This window comes from Cavia porcellus, unplaced genomic scaffold (genome assembly GCF_034190915.1).
Source record: "Cavia porcellus strain 051 isolate PalLab524CR breed Dunkin Hartley unplaced genomic scaffold, mCavPor4.1 scaffold_10, whole genome shotgun sequence".
Classification (NCBI taxonomy): domain Eukaryota; kingdom Metazoa; phylum Chordata; class Mammalia; order Rodentia; family Caviidae; genus Cavia; species Cavia porcellus.
Window position 1 is genome coordinate 68,498,648 of NW_026947493.1, and position 12,957 is coordinate 68,511,604.

The 12,957-nt window shown below is 42.6% G+C and overlaps 1 non-coding gene across 1 annotated transcript; it reads right to left on the reverse strand.

Annotated features, from left to right (window-relative positions):
* Nucleotides 1-7,348: 7,348 nt before the first annotated feature.
* Nucleotides 7,349-7,485, reverse strand: LOC111754647 (small nucleolar RNA SNORA2/SNORA34 family). The gene has a single exon (XR_002789329.1). It is a non-coding gene; the product is annotated as a small nucleolar RNA SNORA2/SNORA34 family (small nucleolar RNA).
* Between the last annotated feature and the right edge of the window lie 5,472 nt (nucleotides 7,486-12,957).

The following is a 12,957-nucleotide window of genomic DNA, read 5'->3' on the forward strand; positions in this document are numbered from 1 at the left end:
CCCTCAGTTTTTAGATTTGAGGGGGCAACAGTAACTTTTCAAAATATGGCATCATCATTCTGAACTCTCTGATTGTAAAAATGCCATATGCATCTATCAGGGACAGATTTCATTTTGTCCTTTTGGTGGAATTTGTACTGATTTTATGTCAGGATAATTCTCTCATTCCAGAAATTAAATTCAGAACTACATAGTCTCTCTGGAAAACAGCTACCTGTTGTCTTATGTTGAAAAGAAACTAAAAGCTAGAACTATTCCAGCAAGAGTAAATGAGATTATTCGGGGAGAGTGGGAAATGTCTGAGAGGTCAAGAAGGGAGCCCTGATGTTGAAGGGTCAGTCAGCAGAAGAGAGCCTAGAAAGGAGATTTAGGGGCGGAGGACTGGAGGGTCCCTGAAGCCAAGAACATTATGGATGACAGTGAGCAGTGTCTCTTAGAATACAGAGAGGTCATAGGTCATAGGTCATCTAGAGCTCTTGAGGGGGAGCATTTGCTTCCAAAGTCTGCAGCGTGGAACAACGGAGAGGCTTGGAGAGTGTGAGTCCAAGAGTCCAAGAATCAGAGCCCCATCCAGAAAGGGGCTTGGAGGTGAGACCTTTGGTTTTTGTGTTAATAGGATGGAAGTCACTGACCCTACTCAAATGCTGATGGAAGGTGTTGTGATGGGGAGGGATCTGTGAGCCCAAGGAGGCAAGAAAGGCAGAAATCTTGGGAGAGGGTCACAGTCCACTATGCCCTGGGGGGAGCCAGCCAGGATGTAGCAATGGACAGGCTTGTATGTGGCCTGCTGTGCTCCCTTCCCACAACTTCTCTTTTCTTGAGAAGTTAGGGGTGGGATAATTTTCAGAAGGGGGAAAGTGTGGGTGGAAATGATAGGATAAGAGGTTTGAGGAACGGAGAAGATTTGAGCTCACTGTCCTGAAACCAGGAAGGGAAAACTATCAGGAATCTAGAGGAATTGCTAGGCTGTCCTGGATGCCCTTGCAGTTGTAACCATGAGCTTTCAGGGGCCCAGCCTCAAGGCTGAGGGGCATTTCTTCAGCCTCCTTTTGAAGGGAGGCTTTAAGCACTCTCCCAGCCCTCCCCTTGTTCCACACTGCAGACTTTGGAAGCATCTGCCCTGGGAAGGAGCTCTTGGTGGCCTATGACCTCTCTGTATTCCAGCAGACACTTAAATGCTCACTGTCATCCATAGTGTTCTACATGGCTTTAATCTAACATCCCAAATCACTTAGAAACCAAATACATGTTTCTGATCACAGTACCTCATAATCCTTAAAGCAAGACAGTAGTAGTCTTGATTTGTAAATTTGTTCATGCCTTGACTTCTTTAGTCAAAAATCCCAGGGTTATCTGATTCCAAAATAGGGGGACTGACTAGAGAAATAAAAAGTAACTGGAAATGAAAGTTTAATAGAGACCCACAGTAGGATCTGGAGCTGTGATTTACCACAGGGACTGATGAACTTATGCTGAATCAGATGGGATATTCTCCAGGTTGTTGACTGGTTATTGACTGCTTTTATTCCAGGCTTCCAGAAATTAATATTAACTCATCACTCTTATTCCTTCTGTGATAACAACAGAAGTGCTAGAGCTTGGAAACTCCAGTCCCTTCGCAGGTAAGAGTGGATCATTGGCTCACCTCCTTATCATTTGTTTATCCTAAAATATTCTCACAAGTGTCATCTCCAAGTTGGAGCAGAACATCTTTGTTTTACAAGATTTTCATCCATGCTCCCAATTCAGTTATTCTACAGGTGATTGAACATTTACTCTTTCATTGTTACCCTTTACAAAGTCTTGTTCTTTAAAAAAAAAATCTTATTATTCCTAACAAAAGCCACTCTTTCACATTCTGAAGTCCAGTCTGGTAAGGGACATTATTTTCTTATGCTATATTTTTGTAACATGGATACCTTAGCCCGAATTATAAGAAGGGGAGAGGAGGCTATTTACCTGTGCGTGCATGCATGCACAAGTGTGTGTCCTCACATGTAAGTATGAACTGATCAGTTGTGGGTAAAGCATGCATGGTCAGAATGTAAGATTTACAGTTCTTTTTAACTCCAGCTTTCACCTGAAGTGATGCCCTATGAAAACATAATAATGGAAGTTTGCAGCTTAAGAGGTCTAGGTCAAATGATTATGTGCAGCTGACAAAGTTGAGACTCAGGGCTAGTGATTTGCTCTAGGTCATGCAGAGCCAGTGAGGCCAAACTAGAACTTAGATTTCCTAGTTACGCACTTATAGGAAGCACTCTTGGATCTTGTAGTGGTCTGGAGGAGTCCACGTTTATAATCCCAGGGAAAAGTTATTGGAATTCCAATGACTAACTCCAATTTACTACTTCCAATTCAATCCATGGTGAGAACAAAGACACTAAGGCAAATTTGTAGTTGTGGGGAGCCATGGGAGTCCTAAATCCAGTTAGAACATTGGCTACCCAATGTTCTAGAACAAAGACCTTGATTCAGGGCTGAATCTGGGTTTTATTAATTTGTGAAGAGGGGAGTGGCTTGAGGATGAATGATTGTAAGAAAGGTGGAAAGTGCATGAATGTTGTGAGCTGGGCTAGGTATGTGGCTGGGAAACATCTCTGTAGTATGCAGAAAGAGAGAGAGAGAGGTGCAGAAAGACTGATCTGCGTATCACAGATCAAGTAAGTATCGTGTGTTTGGGGGTTAGTGCTTCAGCTCTGATGCGTAATCTTCATGCCCTGCGATGTTATGGCCTCTTTCTTGAGGCTCAATGCTAGCTGACAGCACAGCCTTACTCAACCTAGCTGAGGCATAGTAGTTGGGGGCTGTAGGCAGGGCATCAAGGACCTGTCACATTGCTTCAAAGACCACACATCAGCACCTTGGCTAGACCCATTTACATTGCTTAAAGCCAACTGAGGTGATACAGAAATCTCCTAGCCAGCTCTGTACATATCAATACATGGAAACAGGGCCAGGCTTGGCCAAAATGGAGGCAGATGCTCTTTAAAGGAGAGCCATCCTTATGGTCCTCACAGTTCTCCCTTGGTTTGAAGAAGCTGGAGCAGTCAGTTGTGGCTCCATGGCCTCGTGTCAACTCAGGGTGTGAATCCTCTATGACACACTTTAATGAGGAGAATTATAAACAAGAGAATGAGCACAGTAATTCCAGGATAAAACCAAAAGTGAACTTTGAGATATGCAAATGGATTCAATTGTTCTATAGTATCAGCAAAGTTATCCTAGTCTTTAGAGGTCATCAAATGTGGCTGTCTGCTGTGACATGGATAGCACTTTTCTCAAAAGAGCATCTGTATCCACAGTAAAATTTGATGGATAAGGGGCTGGGGATTTAGCTTAGTGGCACAGTACTGATAAAAAAGAAAGACAAAAAAAGAATTTTTGATTGGTAGCCCCTTATATGTTTCCTGATCATTCCCCAAGGATGCAGGATTTTATTTTATGGTAAAGGGGTGATACAAAAGTGAGTCATATTATAGTGACACTTTAATGCTTGTTGCAATTGCAAATTTTCAATCTGCTCTCCCACCCAAAGGACAAAGGTATCTAGAATGTTTATGTGGGTTTGAAATCTAGTATCAATTTCTCACTGAATTTTCCAGCTTTCATGAGCAGTTCTTGTTCAGTTGTCTCCCAAGTGAGCAGTCTGTCCTAAATGAGCTAACACCACAGAGCCAATAGCTGCACTGACTTACCAAAAGAACTAGGGAGGTTATCCTTGCTATAATTTATCCAATCACCCTCTCAGGTCAGCTGCTAAATCTCTTAATTAAGGCCTCTACCAAGAGGGAAGTAGGCGAATGATACCAAGACTGTCAGATTGACTGGAAGTCAAACTCTGGGCATCTTGCCCATGATCATGACTGTGGAGTCATTAGAGAGATGTTCAGGCATGATACAATGGGTTAGATAGCAATTAGTACATGAGAACATATTTTGTTACCATTTTATGTTCCCTACTAACAGTATATGAGAACCATAAGCACACATGTTTACTTTTATATACCGATGGCTTTGTAATATTATTTTTACTTTTCCTCCAATTACTGGTTGCAGATGCCCAGTTTTCAGTCATCCAGCATAAAAAGGTGTGGCTAATTTCATAAAGCATGTGGTATGGGCCCGGTTTTATCACTGATAATGAGTCTGGGGATGGGAGGATTGAGGCCTTGACCTGACCAGGTAACACTGGACAAGGCCTCTGAGGTCATGCATGGTACAATCAGGAGAGCCTGAAAAGGAAATCTTGTGCCAATCTCAATCCTGTCCCAGAAAGAATCCTCTAGGGAACCAATCTACAAAGGAATAATTAAATTTTTGTATAGCCCACTCATGATAAGGATCCCTGCAAGTCTGCCAAGGGCCCAAATCTCCTTCCTCAAAATGAGGGGTATAAGCCTCTGGAATACAAATAGGAATGTCAGGTTTAAAATCCTTTACAAGGTTACCACCTGAGGGAATAGAGTTTAAGGCAAATTGTCCTTTAGACAGTTGTGCTTTCCAAGTCTGATCCACAACCAACATACAAGGGTTAGAGTCTTGCTGTAGTTGGGCCATACTTAAAGGTGGATATGCAAAATGAGGGGTAATGTTGATCATGGCTTGTTCTTATAAATGCAGTAAAGTCTGTGGACTGGGTGAAATAGTTAATGTAGGGATTTTGCTCTCTATAGAATGAAAAATCTCTGGGGGCCTGTCCATCTGGGTAAGGAGGTCTAAGGGGGGGAGGGTTGGTATATAGGCCCAATATTCTTTTCCCTGAGCCACAAGAATACACACTGTAGCTGCTAGGAGAGCAAGCACCACAAGAAAAAGATTTTCAGGTGATTGAGCCAAATCCTGGCTGTTAAGTAGGTGGCGGGCCTCCCAGACAGTCTGCTGCAGGCCTTCCCAGGAACACGGATGATGTGCTGGCTGGCTCACTGCTTGAGGTCTCCGAGGAGGGTCTAACATGTTGCTCAGGTGGGTTGGATTCTGCCCATTGAACAGCTCCGATGGTCTTAATGTCCCTTGATTATCTGTGGAAATACAAGCCTGTCCTTGGCTCCAGAGGTGCTGGACTATTCCAAACACCTGTTTGGAAATCATGCCAGGCAGGATTCAGAAAGGTTAAAACATATGCAGCAAAGTTTTGATTTCTTTCCTCCTTCCTTTTGTTTAGATAGTTAATTTTTTTGAGTGTGTTCAATTATTGTTTGACCTTGGAAGTTATCGGGAATCTCTGTAACATGCTTTATATTCCAGTTATCAAGAAAACTGAAAATGTTTACTATTATCGGCAGGATCAATCCCAGGTTTTATTTTTTGTGGCACTCCTAAGTTAGCAAAGGCTGATATACGATGCTGTATTACATATCAACTTTGTTTACCTGAATGACAGACAGCAGGTCATGCAGAGCCACTGAGACCAAATTAGAACCCAAATTTCCTAGTTACACACTGCTATTTGCTAATCCGGATAACTAAGATATTGGTGCAATTTTGATAAATAGCACATAAATGGAGGTTGATCACTTAAATGAGTGTTTTAAGGAAGAGAGTGGGAGGACTCACTGTTGACAGTGAATGTGACTTCTCTAATGGTTCATCTCATGGGTCTGGGTGGTTCTGGTGTTTGAATGGAGTCAGAGGAGCAGAAGGACAGCCGTCAGCCTCTTTGCCCTGGAGGCTGCATTCTACAATGGCACTCAGGGCCAAACCCCAGCTGTGGTAGGGCTCTTTCAGAAAATCTTTTAGGAAGAGACTCGCATAGTCATTCAGGGAGGTGACTATTTCTTCAGATAGACCCTGATGAAATCATTGGTTGTAGGGGCCGTGGTGTGCTCCAAACTTGTCCACACTGTGCACGCTGTGCACAGTGAAACACTCATCCCACCAGAATCCCATGGCCCAAGGCTTGCTAGGAGGACAGCTGGGTCATGATTTACCCTGGCTGAGTTGTATTTAGACTCATGAGAGGAAGGAGGGCAGACAGTGGCATCCACACTAAACAATTAAAATCTCTAAGGTTTGTTTTGTTTGCTTAATCAGAGATTTAAGTAATTTTAAAGTACATCTGCACATTTGACACTAACATAAGACTCTCATGCTGAAGCCAGTTACTCTAGTGTGGAAGTCATGTAAGTGACACTGCCTATGCCACCATCTTGCTCCGTTCTCTTGTTTGTGAACACTCTCACCCTATTTACTTTCTCCAAACTCAGCTTTATTTTTTTATTCAATAGAATAAAAAATACCTCCCACTCTTTAATAAGTGTGTATCATTTATAAAGTACTACTCATATTCTGTGTCCCTCTATTTACTTTTAAAAAAAATCTTTTCTCCACATCAGTCAGCTATAGGTTACTCATTAGAAGTAAGTGTTTTTGTTTGGTTTTAATTAAAACATTTTTACATGCTTATTTTGTTTCCTTTTAGCCAAAAATATTTAATGACTTCCCTTCTCCTGTACTTTTTCTCTGATCAATGAATGCTAATTTCCCAGCTCAGTCATTTATGGCTGTGTGGCTTGATTTAGTTTTCTTAACCTATTTAAACCTGTTCTCTTTCAATACAAAAGGGATGGTAGCAGCACTTTCCTCATAGCTATCTTTAAAAAGTTGGTAAGAAGTTAAGTGTATAGTGCAGGGGTAAGCAAATGTTTTAATGAATGTTCAATGAGCTAAGATGTTCAGTGTGAACATACACTTAAACTTCACATTATGTGCAAATAGCTGCTAAGGATAATGAATATTTTTATTATTAATTTTCATTTCATTTTATTCCATCCTATGATCTATGTAGACAATTGAGATTATGTTACAAAAAGTTTTAAAAAGGCAAATTTCTTTTCTTATAAATTTTTTAAATTTTTATTTTAAAGGGGGTAAAATTAAACACAACAAAAGAGAACAAAATAGGACATAAGAAAGCAATGTAAGAGATACAAATTTCAAAGCTAGATGACCTGAGATCTTCACTGTCTATCAATTGTCTCTTGTTTTCTTCTAAATAGTTGTCCATGTCTTCACATACAGAGAAGTCATACAAAACAACATAGTGTAAAACTGATCCGAAAAGAATGAGGAAGGCGTTTTAGGTTTTTAAAACCAGACAATAGGGAAGTCACTAAGGGCTGTCGTAGAATCTCTCATTCTCTTCAAAATAGCTTTCCATACTTTCATGTATATTGAAGTTCAACAAAACAAAACAGGCAAGCGGGAGGGGTTGCTTGGTTTCCCAGCTAGGGTGCTCCAGGTCCCAGCATGGTGCGGTTCCCAGTAAAAGCTGGTGGCTCCTGTCCTGGGCCACCAGAGCCTGCCACACTCACAGCCGCTCACAGTGGTGGTGGTGGGGTTTGCTTCAAGCTGTTTCTTTCTAATGAATTAACCACTTCACTGCCCAAGTTCTGAAATGGCCAACAGACCATAGAAAGACATCTCTTTAGGCTCCTGCTTGAAACCAACAGCATCAGGAAGCTGCCAGCCTTGATTCAGGGCCAGAAAAAGGCAAATTTCTATATCTTTTAAATTTACAGTTATATTTCCTTATACAGTTTTTTAGTCTTTAATGTATTTTTTTAAAGAGCAGACCTAGGTTTCCAGAAAACCCAGCCAATGGTAAAGCTCTCCTATGCCCACACATAGCCTCCTCTGCCATCACACCCTGCCCCAAAGAAGTACATTTGTTACCATTGAGGAACCTGCGCTGCTTTGAATTTTTGTCCAGAAAGTTGCATGCTAATCTATGGTAACAGCGTCAACAGGGTGCAGCTGCATACTAATCTGTGCTGCTGAGCTAACCACCTGGCCCGCCTTGTATTATCTATTCAGGATACAGGAGCTCCTTGGAATTGGGTGGACTGGTAAGAATAGTACAATCAGTGTGTCCTGTCTGACTGCCTCTTTTCTTGACTCTTCAGCTTCATGAAGTTTGTAAAGGGCTTCAAAATGCAGAAACAGTCAGAATGGAACAATGAGGCAGGAGACAAAGCCAGCGTCAGAGCTGCCAGTGTCATTGCAGGAGGCATGTGGGCAGAATCTGCCTGCAAATAATCGTGCCAGGGCCTGTTCAGCCCTAGGTCTGATCAGAGTGGCGAATGGATGAGTAGCCAGTGAGGGATCCCAGAATGCGCAGGGCTGGGTGGTGAGCACCACAGTCTCCTCCACCCATGGCCCTGGCATCCAGGACTCTGCAGAGAGCACAAGCTTGGAGAACAGGAAGAACAGGCTAAACATTAACTTTCGAATTCAGCTCTGTGCAGGGTGCAGTGCCCAGAGCTGGGACTGAATGGTTAGCGTATTTCACGCTAATTTCTTCTTATTTTGCATTCTGGAGATTGAACCCAGAACTTTCCAACTGAGCTTCATCTCCAGCCCATTTTAGTTTTTATTTTAAAATAAGGTCTCGCTCAGTCAGTAAGTTGCACATGCTGAAACTTGTGCTCCTCCCGCCTCAAGATCCCAAAGTGGTGGGACTACAGGTGTGCACCAACATTTTCACTTTTAGAAGTGACAGTGTACTTTATTCTCCCCCAACACGTAGATTTAAAAAAAAAATAGAAGTGGAATTTGAACCTGGGACGTAAAACTGCATTGAGAACAGGGTCCCAGAGAACCTTCTGGTAATCCTGATTTACTGATTTACCAGAAGAGAGAAGAAAACACTATAAAAGCAAGTGATAAAGAGGAAATCAGAATTGTTTTTAGAAATTTCCATCTTCATATCTGTTAAGTATTTTTTAATTTTTAGGGTGGAGGGTACTAGGACTGAAACTTATAACCTTGCTTGCCAGGCAGGTGCTTTTGCCACTGAGCTATATCCCTGCCCCTACCTGTCAAGTATTGTATTTGTCAAGAAATGCATTGTAACCTCATTTTCTTCTTTCTTTTTGAGACAAGGTTTCACTATGTAGTTCAGGCTTGTCTTGAACTCCCAATGATTCGCCTGCCTCAGCCTCCTGAGTGTTGAGATTACAGTTGTCTACCATTCCAGGCTGTAACCTCATTTTAAAACATGAACAGGAATTAGGAAGCACTTGTCTTGGAGAGTGGATTGAATGGTCTCCCTGGCTGTGTGGTGTTTTGTGGGTCTGGTGTAGTTTGAGCGGGGCAGAAAAAAGCAATCCCACGGAACACATCTCCCCCACTGTCTTCCACCAGGCAGACTGGACATATGGCTTACAGGATAAGCTGTGGAGTCACACACACACACACACACACACACACACTCACTCACACCAATCTTGGCTTAAATTATGGTGTCTGTAATCAGCTAGCTTATTTAACCATGGATGTGGAAGGTTTGACTGAGAGGCTGATTGAAATGTGGGCTCCTGAACTATTTGGGGCTACAAGAACTGAGACTTTGTTCACCCCTTACATTCAGTGAAACTCATTTCCAGCGAGAAGAGGCTCCTCGGAGACACAGATCACAGCCGGGGTTCCCATCCTCAGCACCGCCCATCTCCCCATCAGTGTCTCTCCTTCTCACTACTGTGTGCCTGTGAAAACCTCTGTATGTCAGCATCCAAAGCCGTAACCTGCACCCCTCCAATCTTTCCTACTCCTTTCCTGGTTTATTTTTCTTCCTTGGCACTTAGCACCATGTCATGTACTATATGTTTTATTATATATTCTGTTTACTAGCTATCTCTTTCCTAGCAGAAAGTAAACTTCATGAGACCAGGGCTTTTTGCTTACTGTTTTATCTCCAGCACATAAAGAAGGATGTGACACGTTAGGTGCTCAGTCAGTACTGTGGATGAGTGAATAATGGTAGCCCCATACTCAAGCCCTCTTCCTTCCCCTTAGTACAGTGTACTCCAAGTTATTAACTCTGAAATGAGTTGATTTTGTGGGAGGGTTAAGGGTGAGGAGAAAAGATTGTCATCTAGGGGATGTGATGTGTAATCACAGAGAAACTGAGGAGGGGTTTGTGTTTGGTTTAGTGCCCTGTTGTCATCAATTCAAAATTCTTAAGAAATTTTTCCTTGAATATCTGCTTTGGGACTAAAGTCCAGTGGGGTTTCTCTCACATGGAGCACGCATGTGAGAGAGATACATTTAACTTGTGTATTCAACATCAGCCCCTCCCCCTGTATTTGCAGGGAGCACTCACGATGCCCAGGAACACAGATCTCCTTCTAATGGGTCATGTGTGTGGAGTACAGCGGCCTACAACGCAGGTCAGAAGAAAGTGTCTACACCTGTTTTAATCATCTTCCCATCACTGGAACACAACACCCCGTGCCCACAATTTAAAGGCAGAGAGGTCTAAGTTTGGCTTACAATTTTGAGGATTCAGTCCATAGTCCAAGGCAGGAAGAGCATGGTGTGAACGTCTGATGGAAGAAAACTGCTCACGTCATTGTGGTCAGGAAGCAGAGAGAGAAACAAGGAGTTGAGGAGCGATACCCTTTGGGTGACACTCCCAACAGTCCCCCTCCAACCAGGCCCCACCTTACAACAGCAAGCCGGCTAACGGTGCCCCCATGATCCAGTCACCTCCAAAACCTCACCCTTAAACCCATGAGACTTTGGGAGTGGGACACCTTCTATCCAAACCATAATAACCCCAAGGAAGCAGAACTTCTGACAGTCTGAAAGGCTGTGCATCGGTGGTGCCCAGGTAGATCAGGCTTTAAACACAGAAGGAAGGAGGAACTGGAGCCCTGTTATGTTCTGTCTTACTCCTGTCCCTTCCCTGTATGGGCCAGTGACTTAACACTGAAAATGAAGACAGAGGGCAGTCCTACTGCCCCTCCTTTCCATCTGCCCTCACTGGTCAGTAAGCTGAAGGCAGGATGCTGGTTGTCTGCCTTGAATTAAAATACTAAATAAAATGAGTTGACCCAATTTTGTGTAGCATTTCCACTGTTCTGATAAGAACAAAAGACATAAGTATATAGCAAGTCTGCAATGCAAAGGGTGTAAAATGCTCTTATATTTGAAATCAGACCTGGTGGCACAGGCCTGTCATCTCAGCAGCCCCTGTAATCAGGGAGACTAAGGTAAGAGGGTCACAATTTTGAACCCAACCTGGGCAACTTAGTGAGACCCTAAAAATGGGCTGGGGATGTAACTCAGTGGGAAGGCCTTGGCTTTAATTCCCAGTACTGAAAAAATAAAAACAAAATAAGAAAAATAAAAAGCAACCAAGCAAACAAAAACTCTTATATTCACATTTGAAGTTAAGAGTAAAACTCTAGTTAGTGATTTTTAAGTTTTACTTTCTCTTTATTAAAAACAGTTTATTTAATGGTAAAGAAAAAATCATGACAGAGAAAGAGATGGGGAGAGAGACTGAAAAAAAAAGGTTTATATGTTAGTAACTTTCTTTTTTTTTTCTTTTTCTTTTTGTCTTTTTGAGACAGGGTGTCACTGTGCAGTTCAGGCAGGCCTTGAGCTCATTTTGTAACCCAGACTGGTCTTGAACTTGCAATAATCCTCCTGCCTCAGCTTCTTGAGTGCTGGGATTACAGGTGTGTGCCATCACACCTGGCTGTATTTTAGTACATTTTAAATGGCTTTTTTTTGGCTGCGACCCTGAGGATCCAACAAGAAGACAACCAGACAGCCTTTCTGGTAAGTCATGCATGCTGCACGGCTTCCAGGAAAAGTCAGCGCCTCCCATAAGCCTACTGGTGGGCGGGCTGAGAATCAACCCTCTCCAACCCCCTGGTTTGGAGGACAAGTTGAGCTGATAGCAACCAAGGTACATACAGCAACTGAATGCTTACATTCTTTGGTTGACTTGGGCCAGCGATCTGAGCATTTATTGGGAGGATGACAGTATGCTATAGAGCAAATTCGGGGATTTCCTTCGATCTTGTCTTTGAAATCCAATATTCTCACTGTTTTGCTTTGTTCTGATTGATTTGCTTTATTTAATATTGTTTTGATTGGTTTTATTCTATTTTGGTTTGATTTTGCTACATCTGATAGAATGGAAAACTGTTGTGAAGATAACAAGATATACTGTGGTAGCTACTGTTTGTTTTCCTAGTATCCTGCTCTGAAGTTCTGTTCCAGTTTTGCTGCTTTGTTTTGATTGGCTTTATTCTGCTTTGCTTTGTTGGATTTTACTAACTTTAAAATAAACCCTGTAAAACATGTACCTGGTACTGGATCTCAAGGCTATGGTTGAATAATTTAATCCGGCCTGTCAAATTCTGGGACTGTGTTTCTAAAATAATATCTTAATATGAACTAATATGAACTTACTAATAGATTGTGTTCCAAACTTACTAAGTTCCCAGCTTGGAACTTCATTTATTTTCCTGTAGGAACACTGTTTTGAATAGTGGTCAGATTTTCAAGCTAGCCCACAAAATCTTACTGAACCTCCACTGTAGCTGATTTGTCTTCAGTATAATTGAATCATTGTTATCCTAGTGTAGTTGAAGACTAGTTGTGCTCTTGGCCAAATCTTGCACTGCATGGTTGCACTCTGCTGTTGGGCAGGCCAGAGGAACACTGCTGGGCTCTGACACATGAACTGGAAGCCCTGCAATATCTCTGCGGGGCCGAGGGTTTGATGGGTGTCTCCTGCCTGGGCTCCTTTCTCCTGCCACAATGACTGGTGATATTCCAGGGACGGCTGTTCCATCGCCCTGGGGCCTCTGCAGGGGAAGACAGACAGCTGGGACCCAGGGGACTGTGCTGGGTGTACATTAAGAGCAAGAACCTCTCTTCCCGTTTTAAGCAACTGAAGCTTAGAGAGACTCACCAGAGCAAAACTTAATCTTCTTTGATCAATAAAGCCATTAATTAGAGTTCTTTGATTGCAAGCAATAGAAGCTAATGCTTCTAATTAAAGCAAAGAGGGGTCTTTTGGGTCCTTGCCAGCTCAGACTTGAAGGAAGGGCTTGAACATCCGGGACTTAGGCATCAGAGCTGCTCCAGGACTCCCTGGTTAGTCCTGCCTGGACTGATACCAGTGTAACTCAACTCAGCTCCGGCCACTGTCTGCTC